Raw genomic sequence first — 18,559 nt, 5'->3', positions numbered from 1 at the left:
TGAACGTGTCGAGCGCTTTTAAATAGACCCTCCCGAGATCTTCCCGCCTTTTCCGACCAATCGTAGGGACTTCGTCCGGGTGTGATTCCATATCTTGTTTCGAGGAAACGCCAAGGGCGAACACCTGCAGCGTCGTCACCTCGCTTCATCCGCTGAGGCCCTTGGATACTCGGAAGTGTCCAGATGAGCGTGTTGTCGGGGTAGTCTTTCCGGCCAGGTGGATTCCATTTCTTGTTTCAAGGAAACGTCCAAAGGCGAACACCTGCAGCGTCGTCACCTCGCTTCATCCGCTGAGGCCCTTGGATACTCGGAAGTGTCCAGATGAGCGTGTTGTCGGGGTAGTCTTTCCGGCCAGGTGGATTCCATTTCTTGTTTCAAGGAAACGTCCAAAGGCGAACACCTGCAGCGTCGTCACCTCGCTTCATCCGCTGAGGCCCTTGGATACTCGGAAGTGTCCAGATGAGCGTGTTGTCGGGGTAGTCTTTCCGGCCAGGTGGATTCCATTTCTTGTTTCAAGGAAACGTCCAAAGGCGAACACCTGCAGCGTCGTCACCTCGCTTCATCCGCTGAGGCCCTTGGATACTCGGAAGTGTCCAGATGAGCGTGTTGTCGGGGTAGTCTTTCCGGCCAGGTGGATTCCATTTCTTGTTTCAAGGAAACGTCCAAAGGCGAACACCTGCAGCGTCGTCACCTCGCTTCATCCGCTGAGGCCCTTGGATACTCGGAAGTGTCCAGATGAGCGTGTTGTCGGGGTAGTCTTTCCGGCCAGGTGGATTCCATTTCTTGTTTCAAGGAAACGTCCAAAGGCGAACACCTGCAGCGTCGTCACCTCGCTTCATCCGCTGAGGCCCTTGGATACTCGGAAGTGTCCAGATGAGCGTGTTGTCGGGGTAGTCTTTCCGGCCAGGTGGATTCCATTTCTTGTTTCAAGGAAACGTCCAAAGGCGAACACCTGCAGCGTCGTCACCTCGCTTCATCCGCTGAGGCCCTTGGATACTCGGAAGTGTCCAGATGAGCGTGTTGTCGGGGTAGTCTTTCCGGCCAGGTGGATTCCATTTCTTGTTTCAAGGAAACGTCCAAAGGCGAACACCTGCAGCGTCGTCACCTCGCTTCATCCGCTGAGGCCCTTGGATACTCGGAAGTGTCCAGATGAGCGTGTTGTCGGGGTAGTCTTTCCGGCCAGGTGGATTCCATTTCTTGTTTCAAGGAAACGTCCAAAGGCGAACACCTGCAGCGTCGTCACCTCGCTTCATCCGCTGAGGCCCTTGGATACTCGGAAGTGTCCAGATGAGCGTGTTGTCGGGGTAGTCTTTCCGGCCAGGTGGATTCCATTTCTTGTTTCAAGGAAACGTCCAAAGGCGAACACCTGCAGCGTCGTCACCTCGCTTCATCCGCTGAGGCCCTTGGATACTCGGAAGTGTCCAGATGAGCGTGTTGTCGGGGTAGTCTTTCCGGCCAGGTGGATTCCATTTCTTGTTTCAAGGAAACGTCCAAAGGCGAACACCTGCAGCGTCGTCACCCCGCTGTTGACAAAAGAGCGAGGCGCGGTTGAATGGCAGACGCTCGTCTCCGCAGGTGGCAGCAGGCATTGAGTCATGTCACCCTGGCAGATGCAGACACAAAGTCGCAGGGTCAATACTGCTGCGTTGGGTGCCGTTTAAGGGGATCTCGAGAAAACACGTCTTGACAGTTAGGCAGAAGTGGTGGTACGTGGAATCCAGGAGTCGAATGCGTCCCTCGTGTTCGGTTCCACCTGTGAGGAGGTTGCCTGGGAGCGCGTGCATGAAGAAAGACCACTTTCGCAGAACCATGCACTGCCTCTGGGCATGGCCTAAGTGGATACAGATGTGACGGGAACACACAAAAGAGAGTTAGGGGGGGGGGGGGGGGGTAGAGACACAACAGCACGTCCGCCGCCCGAAGAGGTCTCGTAGTGGTTGCAGCCAACGCTGCTCTGCGCAGAGACCTGGAGTAGTGTCCTTTTGGTCGCAGCTGGGGCCAATGGTTCTTGCTTCGTTGACAGCTGTAACAGTCTCAACCAGCAAAGTCCAAAGCCCAACAAGCAGAAAGCGCCAAACCGACTGTAAGACCTGCCAAGCTGTTTTCGGTCAACAAAGTCTCTTTGTTGAGACTTCCTTCGAGAAAATGAGCTGTCGCGTGAAATTTACGTCCTCCTCCGAAAGTTCCCAAGTTTGACCAAACCAGAATGCACAGAGCTTGTTTAGCCAAAAGGGAGGAAAAATTCTAAGATTTTTTTTTTTTTTGAAGGGGGGTGCCGTAGCACGGCTTATGTCACAGAAAGGCATCTCCCGTGAGAGCTAAAGGGAAGGTGGAGCGGCTGAACACACATACAAAACAGACAAAAAAATGATTCCCGCTAAAGCAAAAAAAAAATACAAATTTGCCTAGCCGATTAACGTCTGGGGATTCAAGAAAGGGCATTACACGGGAAAGCTTCGGCTGAGGCCATCAGCGTTGCCATTACTACGCAATTTTCTGCAACGCATGTAAACTGAGTCCCGAAATGCCAAGCTCCAAAATTTCGCTCTGAGTTAAATGAATAAAAGACAGAAAGCATTGAACTCAAGACGGGATTATTCCTCCAATCCGCCCACAAACAGCGTTGCGACTCAAGGAATCTACTGGTTCCTATTCTTCAGCCGCCCCCTGTGCGGCCGCGGTCCGATAGCTGCTCTAGCAGGTGCAAAATGACACAAGGCTAGGAAATTCAGCTTGGAACCGTGAACAGTTCCTCGTCCAAGCCTCGCGTTTCTGAAGTTTGTCTGACGCTTAGAAAGCATAACTCGAGAAGGGAACGAACGAGTGCGAATGCCTTGCTAGCGTATCCCCCTTTCTAGGATTTGGTTCGCGCGTTGCGTCCTCTTCGCTTGTGTTCCCTTCATGCGGCGCGTGGGAACTCTTGAGCGCTGAGGTGCCATATTGGGGCGGTTACACGGCGGTTCGGTTTTTTGGGCAGTAGTCAACATGAGCCGCACTTTCCCCTTCATTAACATTCCCCGTTTGGTCAACTCTATACGCTGCCGCTCTGTGGAAACCCTCGCTGTTGGTTTGCGTGGCGCGTCCCTAGCTATTTCGGAGCCGACACGGGTTAAGCCGCCGGCGTTCGCCTCATCGCCAATCTTTACTAGAGCCTGGTCTAGCTCACCACCGTGAGAATTTAAAGGCTTCGGGCTTACAGGTTCAGGTTTGCTCTCTTCAACTACGTGCTCTGCTGGCGCTGCGAATATACGAGCCTTCGAAATGGTGAGGACCTGCGCAGCGTTATCTTCAAAACAAAGGTCTTTTTCTTTGGGCAGCATATCCGAGCAATTTGAGAAAATGAAGGGATGCTGCTTAGGCAGGTTTTGAGAGACGGCTGCCTCGGTCAGACGCACCTCGAGCGGGCTCTCGGTCCCGACGCAGGCAATGGGCAAAGACACACTTGTTTCATTGGAGCATAACTCATTTTTGGGTGTTTGGTCGCAAGCGGCTGTCGTTCCCTCATCGTTGAACTGATCATTGTTTCGAGGCAGCGCTGAGGCGCATTCCTCGCTTACAATAGAACTTGCAGTTGCCGCTTTCAGCGCGCGACTGCTTTCTGGAGGAATACATTTTTGCGCTGCGCCTACGCCTTTCTGGGTTGCAAGCGCAATCTGCGCAGCATCGCGCTCTTCAGCTAACGCCGCGCTCTGGCTTGGAGCTCCACAGTCGCTGTCAGGTTTGCCCTCTTCAACTACGTGCTCTGCTGGCGCTGCGAATTCACGAGCCATCGAAATGGTGAGGACCTGCGCAGCGTTATCTCCAAAACAAAGGCCCTTTTCTTTGGGCAGCATATCCGAGCGATTTGAGAAAATCGAGTGATGCTGCTTAGGCAGGTTTTGGGAGACGGCTGCCTCGGTCAGACGCACCTCGAGCGGGCTCTCGGTCCCGACGCAGGCAATGGGCAAAGACAAACTGGTTTCATTGGAGCATAACTCATTTTCGGGTGTTTGGTCGCGAGCGGCTGTCGTTCCCTCATCGTTCAACTGATCATTGTTTCGAGGCAGCGCTGAGGCGCATTCTTCGCTTACAATAGAACTTGCAGTTGCCGCTTTCAGCGCGCGACTGCTTTCTGGAGGACTACATTTTTGCGCTGCGCCTACGCCTTTCTGGGTTGCAAGGGCAATCGGCGCAGCATCGCGCTTTTCAGCTAACGCCGCGCTCTGGCTTGGAGCTCCACAGTCGCTGTCAGGTTTCCCCTTTTCAACTACGTGCTCTGCTGGCGCTGCGAATTCACGAGCCTTCGGAATGGTAAGGACCTGCGCAGCGTTATCTCCAAAACTAAGGCCCTTTTCTTTCGGCAGCATATCCAAGCGATTTGAGAAAATCGAGGGATGCTGCTTAGGTAGGTTTTGGGAGACGGCTGCCTCGGTCAGACGCACCCCGAGCGGGCTCTCGATCGCAACGCGGGCAATGGGCAAAGAGACGCTGTTTTCTTTCATGATTTGCCTTATGCAGGCATTCTCGCCTGTGAACTCTTCAAGCTTAACGTTTGCACAGCCGACAGTGTTGATGGTAGCAGCCGAGTCGCAGAGAACATTGCACAGTTTTTTGTTTACTGGTAGTTCCCGGAGAAAGGGCTGCAAGATTTGCAAGTTGTCGTCCCCATTGTCTGGAGACACAAAGGCAACTCTAGGCTTACGGCAGCCGATCACAAGGTGTCCGGGCCCTCGACACCGGAAAAAGACGATCGGCTTTTTAGCTTCAAAAGCCTTTTCCATTGCGCTGCTAGCATCGTTGCTTTTGAGTGTTGGAGGGGTATTCGACGGCGCGTTTTTCGCGAAACTGGTGGTTCTCTCTGGGATTGACCTTGCCCTGTCACTGTTCTTCTGAGCAACTAATTTGTGCCTAGCTGACCCAGCGGGGCTCGTTGGCTGGTCGCTGACGCACTGATGGGAGCGCTGCCCGCTGCCATCACTTCGGACTTTAGAATCGGTCTCTACACGAATTCCGAAGTATCGGAAGAGGGCACTTTTTGCTTTGTCGTAGTTGTGGGCATCCTCATCGGACAGTCGCGCTAATACGGCGGCGACATCACAAGGGAGGATAGCCAGCAACATCATTGACCATTCGCCCTGATCTAGCTCCTCTTCCGTACATATCTGTTCAAAATTCGCGAGGAAAGTTCTGAAGCTCTCGCCTCTTTGAAAAGTCCTCAACCGATCTTGGGCCCTTCGCCGTCTGAGAAACTAGTCGTACGTATGAGCTCCTGCTGCTCTCGTTTATGTAGTTCCTCGAGCTCAGCGCGTCTCTTACGGCATTGCTCTTGCCATTCTATCTCCTCCTCTTGACGAAGCCTTCGCGTTGAAATGGCTATACTTTTAACATTGTTGTGGTGTTCTTGGAGTCTGATATTGGTTTGGTTTACGGGGTTTAACGTCCCAAAGCGACTAAGGCTATGAGAGACGCCGTAGTGGAGGGCTCCGGAAATTTCGAACACCTGGGGTTCTTTAACGTGCACTGACATCGCACACCAACTATCGATACCAACTAGCCCAACTTTCTGCTTTACTGAACTCTACATCGCACAGTACACGGGCCTCGAATTTCTCCTCCAAAAAAATTCAGCCGCCGCGACCGGGATCGAACCCGCGTCTTTCGGGCCAGCAGCCGAGCACCATAGCCACTGAGCCACCGCGGCGGCTGAGTCTGATATTGATACACCTTCCCGTTTGACCAATATACCTCTTCCCACATGACACTGGCACATAGTAAATTATTCCTGAATCACAGGGGACATGCCGGTCAGAGTGTGTCACTCTGCACCCTCGGGGTAACTGCGGGTTATTCACTTTGGAACAGAGGGCGGAAAGCTTGTTGGGAGCCGTGAAGACGAAATCCACACCGGTGCGCTGTGCGTCTTTTTTTAGACGGTGACTAACTGTGTGGAGGTAGGGCATTACTACAATATTTCTGCGCAGGGTGCAGAGTGACACACTCTGACCGGTATGTACCCTGTGATTCAGGAATAATTTACTCTTTGTCAGTGTCATGTGGGAAGAGGTATATTGGTCAAACGGGAAGGTGTATCAATATCAGACTCCAAGAACACCACAACAATGTTAAAAGTATAGCCATTTCCGGGCACCTGGCTAAGCACTGTAAGAAGTGCAAAATCGGTGAAAACACCCCTGAAAGAATCTGCACCCCTGACTTTAACCGTTGCACCACTATTGGGCGAGGACGAGATAAGTTGACAAGGGAAATCGTTGAAGCCCTCCAAATCCATTATGCCGGTCAAGACTGCGTCAGTACTCCATCCCTCTCCTTGTCAAAAAAAAAGAGCTAGATTTTCTGGGTGCGTTGACTAACGCCGAAGGTTCTGGTGCGCCACACACAGCTGATTAATTCACGGAATCCTCGTTGCTACCGCTTTTATCTTGCTTTTAGTTCCACACACCCTTTTGGGCACGTTTTTTTAACTTTTACCTTCTTCACGTTTTTACATTTGTTATATTTTTATGGCTTCACCGGTATAATTTTCATCTGTTTCCTTCATAGTTTTACCTTTCCCCGCCCTTTTGGCTACTTTTTCATAGTTTTTGTTAATGTTACCTACCTGACCACTGCTACGCTGCCCTTTACACCGTCTTTTTATCGCTTATAACTTTCTTTTGTTCCCTGTTGTGTTTTTGTGTCATCCTGTGACGCGACCACACTGATTGCCGGTTATCGCTGAGCAGCCCTGTTACCCACCCCCTCATGTTTTCTATTTAAGGGTCTTTCCACCAGAATAAACTTCAGTTGTGAGTCAGCGCTCGTGTGTGTGTCATTTCTTCGTGTGTCCGTGTTTCGTCGCGCTGTTTTTGCTTCAAATGCATTACCAACTAGCCCGGAACCTTGCTCTTCTTAACGCAGGTACTCAGGCTCACTAACAACGCTCGAGCGTGGGCGCATCACCATGCAAACGACAAAAGCACTATCAGCGTGTCTTAGCACAGTATAACTGCGCTAATATTTCGCTTTGTTCCGTAGCACTCTGCTCCAACACTCTAGACAAGTCTGCTCGTGCCTGTAGTGCACAGCGCTATTTACTGAGACGGACCTAAGACTGGGCTTCAAGCATACCTTTGAGGGCAGTGTTTTAAGGCAAAAGATTAGCTGCGGTTTAACTACTGCTGAACCTGGTTAGAGAACGAAGGCTATGGCGTATTGGGCAACTATACGCGGTTTGGCGTCTGTAACGTTGAATCAGTTCTGGACACTGGATAGGCAGCGCGCCCACCCTGTCCCCCTGGCAGGTGGCCGTTAATGGCTGATCGCGAGAGTTTGCTCGCCCAATGAAGGCTGCGGCCTATTGCTGCAGTGAAGCAAATCTGCCACAACACTGTCAGCGCTAACGCATGCAGCCCACATCTTTCTCTCTCTCTCACCACCCCACGTACCTCAAAGCGCGATCAGGCGTCCACTAACTCAGGGAGCCAGTTATGCGCACTTCCTTTGCTTAAAATCATTGGAGTCTGAAACGCCAACGCCAACGCCAATGAACGCAATGAACGCCGACGGCCTATGGTTTCAGTGCCGCGTTTCTGCCAGAACGCTGTCAGTGCCAACGCATGCAGCGCACATCTGTCACTAACGACACGTAGCGTAAAGCGCGACTGAGGTGTCCACTGTTCCAGGGGGCCAGTTATGCGTCTTTCCTTTCCTTTGCTTTGTCTGATTGTCAAATGAAGGTGAAATCCACAGGCACGGTGACCATGGCTTCACCTAGCGCAGTCAAGCTTTCGCTTCAAAGTTTCTCTCCTGCTGGTCAGGGCCGTGACAGAGAAAGCACTTGTCTCGATCTGCTCGCAACGGCGCCAAACCGCCATTCGCAAACCAGAGCAAGGCGCAAAGTCAGCTGTCGTTAACGATATCCTCTTGAATGAACTCGCTCAGGCAAACCTTTCTGCGTAGCGCACCGAAAAACAGAGGTGGTAAACGCGCAGTTGCCGCCGGCAGTATCCATCTCGGGAGAAACGCTATTGTCGATCTGTTCGGCCAGCCGTGCAGTGTTCCGTGTTGCAACCCGAGGTGGCCCCGCTGCCGTAGGCTTGCGCTCACCGTAACCCGATCCTTAGCGCTGCCTGCTGTTCGCTCTATCTCCCACCGGAACCAAAATTTGCCGCTATCTATGCGAAGCAGATAAAAGAAAAGCCCACAGTTCTCATGGCGCATGCTTATGAATCACAGCAGCACTTCGACCTCGCTCCGTCTCAGTTGCCTTGGGTCGTTTTTTTCTACTCCGTTCGAATGGCAGGGCAACCCGATCTGAAGGCTCCATTAGAGACGGTTGAAGATGTTAGCACGCAGTCATTTCGCAGATGGAGGGACACTGGTGTTTATGAAGTTATGCATTCTGTCATACTGCAGATCGCACCGGTTGAAACCGGACGAAGGCCGCTAAGCCTTCCAGCTCGCGTCATTCGTGTTTAGTGCGACGAAACATAAAACACGGGATGACGCACGCGTTCCTAAATGCCGCCTTACTCAACGAGTCGCAAAATGCAAGTCCAAGTCCACATTACACAGACGTCAAGCAACAAACTTCGCTTCAGAAGATAAGAGTGGGAATATGTAAAGCTGGGTAAGTGACCTTAGGAAGACTATCTAATGTGTCAATCTCAATGTGGTCAGGTTCAAAGGTCACTGAACAAAACCCCTAATTAAAAACTGTGCCACCCCGGGCAGTGTTTGCGTACATTTTTAATGCAACAAAGACCAATAAATAAAGGAAAAAAAGAGCTTGTCATGCTGGTTGCGTTGTACGAAAGCACATAAAATTAGAATTGGTTTGGTTAATAGGGGATTAACGTCCCAAAGCGACTCGGGCTATGAGGGAGGCCGTAGTGGAGGGCTCCGGAAATTTCGATTGTCTGGGTTTCAATAACATGCACTGACATCGCACAGTACGCGAGGTCTAGAATTTCGCCTCCATCGAAATTCGGCCGCCACGGCCGGGATCGAGCACGCATCTTTGGGGTCAGCAGCCGAGCGCCGTAACCACTGAGCCACCGCTGCGGGCATAAGAGAAAAATTAGGTTTGGAGACAGCATTAAATGGCCATATCCCCTTATCGCTGCGGAGGTTGCCTTCATATCAGTGAATTTTTTACGGCAGGCCTGATACACCGCTAACCGGTCCAGATCTTATGCAACGACTTCAAAATTCCTTTTCTATCAAATGGTGCCTAACTGCTTCGGCCCGACGATAGCCAGTACAATCAGGCGCACTGCCTAGGGCGGCGTTGCCCGCCGCGTTCAGACCATGTACTTACATCACGCGCCGAAGCAACTATGCCAGAGAAAGACCACGCTAAAGAAACAACAAACAATTGGTGGTCTCTTGCGCTGACGGGAACGTTAGCCGCCCCCATAAAATCTCAGGGAACTTTCACAGACATGGCCCTTTTAACACTGAGAAGAAAAATTACTTTCGTTCAACCCGTCTGCTCGAGACTAGAAACGAGCATTCCACAATGTTTTACGACGAACGCATTCATTTCCACCTAAACTTACTGCTATGGAAGAATTCAGCAGTGGACTCAAAGGAAGTTTCCAGGTTCTTAAACAAAGATGGTACAGACAAACTGTAACACTTTAAAGACTAGTAGTCAGCCTGCAGAATGGTGTGATAATCCCAGCCACGTGTTTGGTGCACGATAGCCCTAGTTGCTTATGTGCCATAAAACTCCTCACACACAGTCGCTACCATCTGATGTGGCGTGAAGCAGCGCAAGTGGAAAGAAGTCGGTTTTGAGCGCACTGCTATGGCGGAGAGCACTTGTGAACACCGCTGGACAATTTTGAGAGAAAAATGTTGCGCGAAGGCAGAAAGAGCAGCATTCAGTTCACATGGCGTCCGCACTACCAAACTAAAAAATCACAATGATTGATGCCCAGCACAGTACTAAGTTCATGAGCTAACGTTTTTCGCTAGAAATATTTGCTTTTCAATTGGGAAAATCTGATGCATTCCAAAAAAAAAAAGCCAGCTTAATTGTGCGCGTTTAGTAACGACAGCTGTTGGGCGAGTTGGATTTGCGTGAGGACGGCCCCAACGAAGAAAACAGTGTAGGGGCGCAGTCACTTCGCTCATCTCTTTGGCTACTGAGCCAGAAGGGTTCGTCGCATGGGCCCCTGAATCAGATAGAGAGAATTATTTCGCTCCCTATTGCGTCAAGATTCTCACCTCGGTAACTCATTTCGAGCCAGTTTTTATTTTCGCGCTTTGCATTATTCACCACACCCAACATTAGGGACGCCCTAACTGCGCCTGTTTTATTTTTTTTCGCGCAGTCTTATTGACCAAATGTTTAGGGGGAATCCCCCAGGGTGGAGTAGATTTGTAATAAGGGAGTAATTACTCATTCGCATCCACCCGAGCACAGCCATACGGCTACAAAGGAAAGCTATACAGCTTTCTCAGAAACTTCGCAGTTAAAGAAAAATTCTTCCTGTTCCGGGGTTCTAACCCGGGACCACCGCTTCACCGGAACAGTCGCTCTACCAATTGAGCTAACCGGGACGGCAACCTTATGGTAGGGCTAGAGCGAATTGATCAATATCTCGAAGTGGGAGGAGGGTTGACCAAATATTCATCAATGCTCTTTTCCTGTGAGATAGACTGAAGTCGGACTCACTACATCACTTTTTTTTTCTGCAAGCTTCAAGCGATAATGCATGTCCCTGAATCTGTGGTCTACGGAGGTTGACCCGTTCTCAGGATAACCAAACCAAACGCAGTTCACTGAGGCAACATTAGTATAAAACAGCATTACACCACTAAATCGCCATTCTCATTCAGAGGTGCATTGCGGTCGTTAAGGAATTTTTTTAACGGCAATTAAGAACCTCTAGAAGATAATAATAATAATAATATTGCTTTTACTTTCCTTCACAATGATGAGGGAGGCAGAGAGAAAGAGCTAGGGTTGTAGCTTGACGGGCTCTCGCACGCCTCCCCGACAAAAGATACATAGTTTGCAAAAGAAAAAGAAAGGCACACATTATCAGCATGTAAGCAAGAAGAAACGGCAATACAACAAATGGAACATAGTAATGCATGAACAAAAATCCAATTTTAACACAAATGCAACACTTCGTAACACAAAAAATAAACAAAAATCATGAAAAATTATTCCCGGTTACATATAACTGAAAGAAAATGTCACAGTTCTTTTCGTTGTAGGCGTTCAACAATCATATTGTGGCTTTGGCAAAGGTTAAGAAAGTGCGGATGGCTCTGTTTAAGCATCTCTTTTCCATAACCGGTTCTGTATGAATGAATGCGCCAAGTATCGGTGCTCCTTGTTGTGTACGGTGTGTTTCTTTTGCGTAATGAAGCCAGTTGTGCAATAAAAGTAGTATTGTTTTTATTTTCGGTTTTGTATTTGGAAATCAAGCGGTATGCATACAGGTCATTTATTGGAATTATGTCTCCTTTATGCAAAAGTTGTTTAGATAGGTGCTCGTGCGCTACATAATATACTTTTCTAAGCAGTCTTTCCTGTTGGATATGTAATTTTCGGAGGTTTGTGAAAGATGTATTTCCCCATACCAAGTGACAATGGTTTAGATGGGAGCGAAACAGTGAATTATACAACTGCAGTTTTAAATTTACAGGGAAGATGTGCTTGTATGCGTAAACTGATCCTATGACACGGTACAGTTTAGATGTTATATAATTTGTGTCCTCTTCCCATGACATTTTCTCGTTGAAAAATACACCTAGTATTTTAAAGAAATTGACTACATCTATTTTAAACTATTCAGCATAATAACATCGTTATTTTGAACGTCCCTGTTCTTGGGGCGGAAAATAATGGCCTTAGTTTTTGAGCTATTAATCTGCAGAGCGTTAAATCTCGCCCAGTTTTCAAGTTGCATAAGCGTTGCATTTGCTTTTGTGATCATGGTCGAGGCGCATTAGCCGGAAAAAAGTAAAGTCGTATCGTCTGCATATATAACCACTTTTGTTTCTTTATCTATTTGTGTTATGTAATTTGCATATATGTGGAAAAGGACTGGGCCCAAGATACTGCTTTGCGGCACACCAGATAAGATAGCGTTGACATCTGATCAGTGACCGTTTAATACTATATACTGTTATCGATTCTTAAGGTAACTGCTCAAAATTAATAGGGATTTTCCTCGAAAACCGTATACTTGGAGTTTTTTCAGTAGTAACATGTAACTAAGACGGTCAAAGGCCTTCGAAAAATCTACGTATATTCCTAAAGCTAAATATCTCTCTTCGAAAGATTTTAGAATGAATTCTTTTTGTTCTAATAGAGCAAGTTCCGTAGACCGATGATGTCGAAATCCAAATTGCGAAGATTTGAGTATGTCATGTTCATTACAGAAGTTATTCACCCGGGACGAAATTACTTTTTCAAGCCCTTTCGAGAAAACAGGCAATACTGACAACGGCCGATAGTTTCCAAATTCATTCTTATCACCCTTTTTGTAGACAACTGTTACCTTTGCAGTCTGCATTTTCTGTGGAAACACACCATTCCTTCTAAGTAGACTTGGCGTTATCCATGGCTTGCAGATCTTCTTGGATTGCCTGAGGCGCTTGTAAAGAAACTATGAATTATATAATCTTACAAAATTGCTCAGGAATATGTTGTAGGCATGATCCGCTTCTGTTTGTTCCAGGACATAACTCCAATCGAAACTGTTTATTGTGTGTCTGAAAAGTTCTAAATTTTTAGGTGTTATTTCTTGAAAAAGGACACATGCGCTCTTAGGACGTGTATTGTTGCTGTCAGCGTACAAGTATATGGCATTATGGTCGCGGACACCAGTGCATATTACATCGGCTTTGCAAGAAAGTGTGTATCGATCGGTTATAGATAGATCAGGGAGCGTCACAGATGTGGTGGTAATGCGGGTAGGAAAGTTGATAACATTTTTACATCCAAAGGACTGAATTAGCTGTTCCATTTCTCCTTTAGTTGGAGTATCAGGTAGCATGTTAATATTAAAGTCACCGCAAAACACAACACTACATATTATCACCGACAAAGGCCAACAAAGATTTCAGGAAAACAAAGAATTTGCTATCGTCTCCAGATGGAGGTCGGTAGACAACAAAAATAATAGTTCTCTCCAGTATTAATGACAGAATTTCATAGTCCGGGTGAATGCATAAGCAGGCCGGCAAGTTTTCACATGAAAGGTGCTTCTTTACCAATATTGCCACACCATCCCCGCGGCCAACAGTTCTGTTTAGGTAGAAGTGACTGTATAAATTCACGTTAAACGTGTTTGAATTGTGAACATACCATGTTTCCGTTACATTACAAAATCAGATTGGGACTGGAATGCCACGAGTAATGTTTCCAAGTTGAGCAATCTTATTTTTCGCGGACTGCACATTCAAGTGAAAGCACTTTAAGAAATTACAGTGTTCCTTACTGTATCGTATGCGTGAGGGACAGCATGCGCAGTGCGGCCTCGAAATGTACAACTGATACGCAACAGCCGATACGCTGCTGTCCAAGCCATTTGTATAAATACGCGTTGCTCAAATAAAGCTGCGCTCTTTTCCCCCTGGCATTCGGTGTACCATGACGTCGATACATGGTGTCAGAAGTGGCTAACGCCGACGAGCAGACCGAAGGAATAAGCCACGAAATGGATTTCTTAAGGCCACCGGACGCACTTCACCTGAAAGGGGACATCGCAAAGAATTGGCAGCTGTTCAAGCAGAAGTTCCAGCTTTTCCTGACGGCGACAGAAACAGCAAAGCCTCGACCAGAGCCAACGAAAACAGCGCTACTGCTGACTACCGCAGGTGAAGAAGCAATTGAGGTATTTAACACCTTCACTTTTTTGGAAGATGAAAGCAGCAGTGACTACGCGACGGTAATCAAAAAGTTTGACGAGTATTGCGCAGCCCAGAGCAATGAAGTATATGAGCGCTACTTATTCAGGAGGCGAGTGCAGGAACCCGGCGAGCCATTCGAGCACTTTTTGAGGGATTTGAAGACTCAAGCACGACTTTGTAACTTTGCCGGGTCACTCGATTCAGTGATCAGAGACCAAATTGTTTTTGGTATAACTGACGACAAGATACGCGAGAAGTTATTGAGAGATAACAAGCTCACCCTCCAGAAAGCAGAACAGATCTGCAAGGCTGCCGAAGCAGCCGCGGCGCATCAGGAAATATGGGAACGAGACCATCATCAGGTCGACCCAGTCCAGAAAACGAGCTCTACCCATCGTAAAAGGCAGCACGCCTATATCTGCCAAAGCTGCGCACGAACGCACGCACCGCGAAGCTGCCCTGCTTTTGGTCGTACGTGTTATAAATGCCAGCGGAAAAACCACTTTGCGGTCTGCTGTAAAGCAAAGCAGCAAATAAGTGAGCTCACTGGTTCCGAGGAAGAGTTCGATGTACTCAACGTGGCTGTCAGAAACACTGTTCGTGAGCGCGATTGGCTTGCTCAAGCACAAGTTGGCAACTTGTCGGTGTCCATGAAAGTTGACACCGGTTCACAAGCCAATATTCTTCCCCTCAGTGTCCTAAACAAGATGCTGCCAAAGCCACCGCTGAAGCCCAGTTGCGCGACATTGCGGTCCTTCGGCGGAAGCGAAATTCAACACTTTGGCACGATCACTACGGAAGTGAAGCTTAATGGTCACAACGCCGTTCTACAGTTTTTCATTGTGCGCAAAGGGCAAGCGATACTAGGCCTTCAAGCCTGCGAACGCCTTAGACTCCTTTCGCGGCAAGTGCACGCCGTGTCTCAAGATACAACACAAACAGTGGTGGACGAATTCCGTCATCTGTTCAGCGGCACAGGTTGCGTTGAGCGTCGATACCATATGGTACTCCGCGATGACGCCGTGCCGGTAGTGCAGCCAGCGCGACGAGTGCCACTAGCCTTGCGGGAGCCACTACGGGAAGAGCTGCAACGCATGGAACAGGGTGGAATCATTTCCAAGGTGTCGGAGCCCACTGACTGGGTAAGCCCTCTTGTGATAGTACGAAAAAAGGATGGAAAACTTCGGGTATGCATGGACCCCAGGAAGATTAATGAATGTATTAAAAGAGAACATTACCAGATGCCAACGCGAGAAGACATAGAGGCGGAGCTGACCGGGGCAACTGTTTTTTCGCGCCTCGATGCGAACGCCGGGTTCCACCAGATACCCCTGGACGAGGAAACGTCAAAACTGTGCACATTTGCAACGCCTTTCGGGCGGTACCGTTTTCTTAGGTTACCTTTTGGGATTTCATCTGCTTCAGAGGTTTTCCAAAAGATTCTGAATGAAATCTTCGATGGACTACAAGGTGTTAGAGTGTACGTTGACGACGTATTAGTCTGGGGCAAATCGATGAAAGAGCACGATGACCGGCTGAGACTAGCGTTAGAAGCGGCAGAACGAGCTGGCTTGACTTTCAACCCGACCAAATGCACAGTTGGCGTGACAGAAATAGAATTCCTAGGTGACACAATCAGCAGTGAGGGAGTAAGACCTAGCCACTCATTGATACAATGCATGACGCAAATGCCTGAGCCGAAGGACAAACAAGCAGTGCAAAGAATGCTCGGCGTAGCAAACTACTTCATCAAATTTCTGCCATCGTTGGCGCGCAGGACAGCACTACTACGAGGTTTGCTAAAGCAGGGAACTGTGTTTGAATGGACGGCGAACCACGCCAAAGAGTGGAACCAGCTTTGCGACAGCATGAGTAAACAACCACTCCTATCGCTTTTCGACCCTGCAAAAGAAACTGAAATTTCATGCGATGCATCGCAAAACGGCTTAGGTGCTGCATTATTACAGCTTCACGATAATGAGTGGAAGCCGGTCGCATACGCGTCTAAAGCTCTGACGGAAACCCAGCAGCGATACTCGCAGATAGAAAAAGAAGCCATGGCGATTGTGTACGGTTGTGAAAGATTCAATCATTTCACATACGGTCGTCACATTATCGTGGAAACCGATCATCGACCTTTGATAGCGATATCTCAAAGCGATTGGTGACATGCCGCCAAGGCTGCAACGCTTCTTTCTGCGACTGCTTCGTTACGATATCAAGATTGTTTTTGTCCCAGGAAAGCACCTCTTCCTGGCCGATATGCTGTCCCGGGCTTCACTCAACTGTGACAAGACCGACATCGACAGCCAAGATGCAGAAGTACACGCCGTGAGTGTAGTTTCGTCTCGCGTGAGCCATAGAACTTTAACTCGACTGGTCGCCGAGACAAAGATGAATATCTGTGCAGTGTACTCAAAAGTCTGAGAGAAGGTGCACCGGTTGAAGGCCAGCTGAAGCCATTTACTGGCGAGCTCTCGCAAGTTCAGGGCGTTTTGTTAAAGGGTTCCAAAGTGGTGATTCCCACTAGCATGAAGCACGAAATTCTGGAAAAAATTCACCAAGGCCACTTGGGTATAAGCAAATGCAAATCCAGAGCCCGGGAAGCGATATTCTGGCCAGGCATGAATAGTGACATTGAAGCCTTTGTCCAGAAATGCGCAGTCTGCCGGAAATATGCATACAGCCAGCCGCGTGAGCCGCTGCAGATGCGCTCAGTGCCCACGCAAGCGTGGTACCGAGTAGGAATCGACATTTTTTACTATGGGGGTAGACCTTATCTTTGTGTTTACGATGCGCTCTCAAACTTTCCGGAGGTGGAATTACTTCAGGATACATCGGCCAGGACTGTCATTCAAGCAACAAGCGCTATCTTCGCTAGATATGGCATACCAATGGAGGTATGCTCAGACAACGGACCCCCTTTTTCAAGCTACCAGTTCGCTGCATTTGCAAGAGAATATGATTTCCAGCACATTACTTCTAGCCCTAGATATCCACAGTCGAATGGCCTGGCAGAAAAGGGGGTACAGGTGGTGAAGCGAATATTAAAGAAAACTGCTGAAGCCAATCAAGATTTCTGGCTTGGTTTGCTCGCTTACAGGACAACCCCACTGGAAGGTTCTGCGGCACCCGCAGAGATTCTTCAGGCCAGAAAGCTACGAACAACGCTACCAGACACTCAAGAAGGTCCCAGTTTGCATATTGCCAAGCATCGCCAGAGTAAGAGAGACCGGCAACCCCTACCACCCCTGAGACAAGGTGACGTTGTGCGCGTGAAGAAAGTTGTCTGGGACAAAAAAGCAAAGGTCGTGCAGCTCTGCGCTGAGCCAAGGTCCTACAATGTTCTAACAGAAGACGGCAGACTTCTGCGTCGCAATCGAAAACATCTCATGTCTACGAAAGAAACATTTCTGAGTGAACTTGACGACGACGGCGATGACACCATTGAGGACAGAACGCCGCAGCAGCAGCCGCGACCAGTGACATCTGATGGTGATGCAGTGTCAAGCGCTCCTGGGTTAAGACGATCGCAGAGACAACGTGCACCCCCGCGACGCTTGGAATACGGGAGAGACTTTCAGCAAATGTCTTAAGTTATTCTTTTGTGCACTGAGCCCATGTTGTGCTTGCGACTTGCTTTGTTGTTGTTTTTAGTTTTCTTTCCAAAAGAAGGAAGATGTATCGTATGCGTGAGCGACAGCATGCGCAGTGCGGCCTCGAAATGTACAACTGATACGCAACAGCCGATACGCTGCTGTCCAAGCCATTTGTATAAATACGCGTTGCTCAAATAAAGCTGCGCTCTTTTCCCCCTGGCATTCGGTGTACCATGACGTCGATACATAAATTCAAGACCTCTGAGGGCAAAACATAATCTCCGTCAGCCATGGATTAACAGTAGGGCGAGGGTAGAAAGCAGGAGATCGAGGGATCTTGGCAATCTTATCTAAGCGATTTTCATGGTGGATGACGATAGCGTTTTCACCGTCTTTCTGGCGGACATAGATGTTCCCCTTCCGATGCCACAGGTATTTGAAATCATGAGTCAATGCCCAGCTTTTCACGGTCGATCTTTTTGTCAGATTTTCCAGGATGTGACGTTGCTCATTCATAGTGTCCAGCTCTCTTTGTTTAAGCAATGCTTCTTTCAACGATTGCCTAACAAAACGAACGATAATCCCTGTCACCTTACTCTTTGAAGCTGGCAGCCTGTGAATGGCGACAACGTCGTTATCAGTCAACTCCGAAACCTTCATCTTTCTTGCTACTTCATTTACTTTGGACCCGAGATACCATGAAACTCGAGGTTAAGTTTCCTGCTCTGCCATTCTAGCTGGTCAACTTCGCTCGTGATCTCAGATGTATCACATGTTTTTTCGTTATTTTAATTTTTTAAAGCGAAAGCTTTACTACTTGCACTTTCAGCCTTTGCCGTGGCGCAGAGGTGCCATCATTGACCTTTAGTTGACCTCTTTGTGACGTCATGTGTGACATCACGCCGAAGAGAAGGGCGACCGACTAACGCCGTCGCAAGCCGCGGCGGTGCCACCACCGGCGCCTAACTCCTGCGCTCTCCGCTAGGAGCGCAACAGGTGCTTTGTGACGTCACGCCGAAGAGAAGGGCGACCGACTCGCGCCGTCGCAAGCCGCGGCGGTGCCACCACCGGCGCCTAACTCCTGCGCTCTCCGCTAGGAACGC

At 48.8% G+C, this 18,559-nt stretch overlaps 1 long non-coding RNA gene across 1 annotated transcript; it reads left to right on the top strand.

The window, feature by feature from the left end:
* Window positions 1-16,100: 16,100 nt before the first annotated feature.
* Window positions 16,101-17,169, top strand: LOC149349357 (uncharacterized). Its single transcript, XR_016289409.1, has 2 exons — window positions 16,101-16,188; window positions 16,961-17,169. It is a non-coding gene; the product is annotated as an uncharacterized LOC149349357 (long non-coding RNA).
* The last annotated feature ends 1,390 nt before the right edge of the window (window positions 17,170-18,559 follow it).

The sequence above is a fragment of the Amblyomma mixtum genome, chromosome 3 (genome assembly GCF_055824585.1).
Source record: "Amblyomma mixtum isolate Tamu chromosome 3, ASM5582458v1, whole genome shotgun sequence".
NCBI classification, from domain to species: Eukaryota; Metazoa; Arthropoda; class Arachnida; order Ixodida; family Ixodidae; genus Amblyomma; species Amblyomma mixtum.
This window is presented reverse-complemented; position numbering and strand designations above follow the sequence as displayed.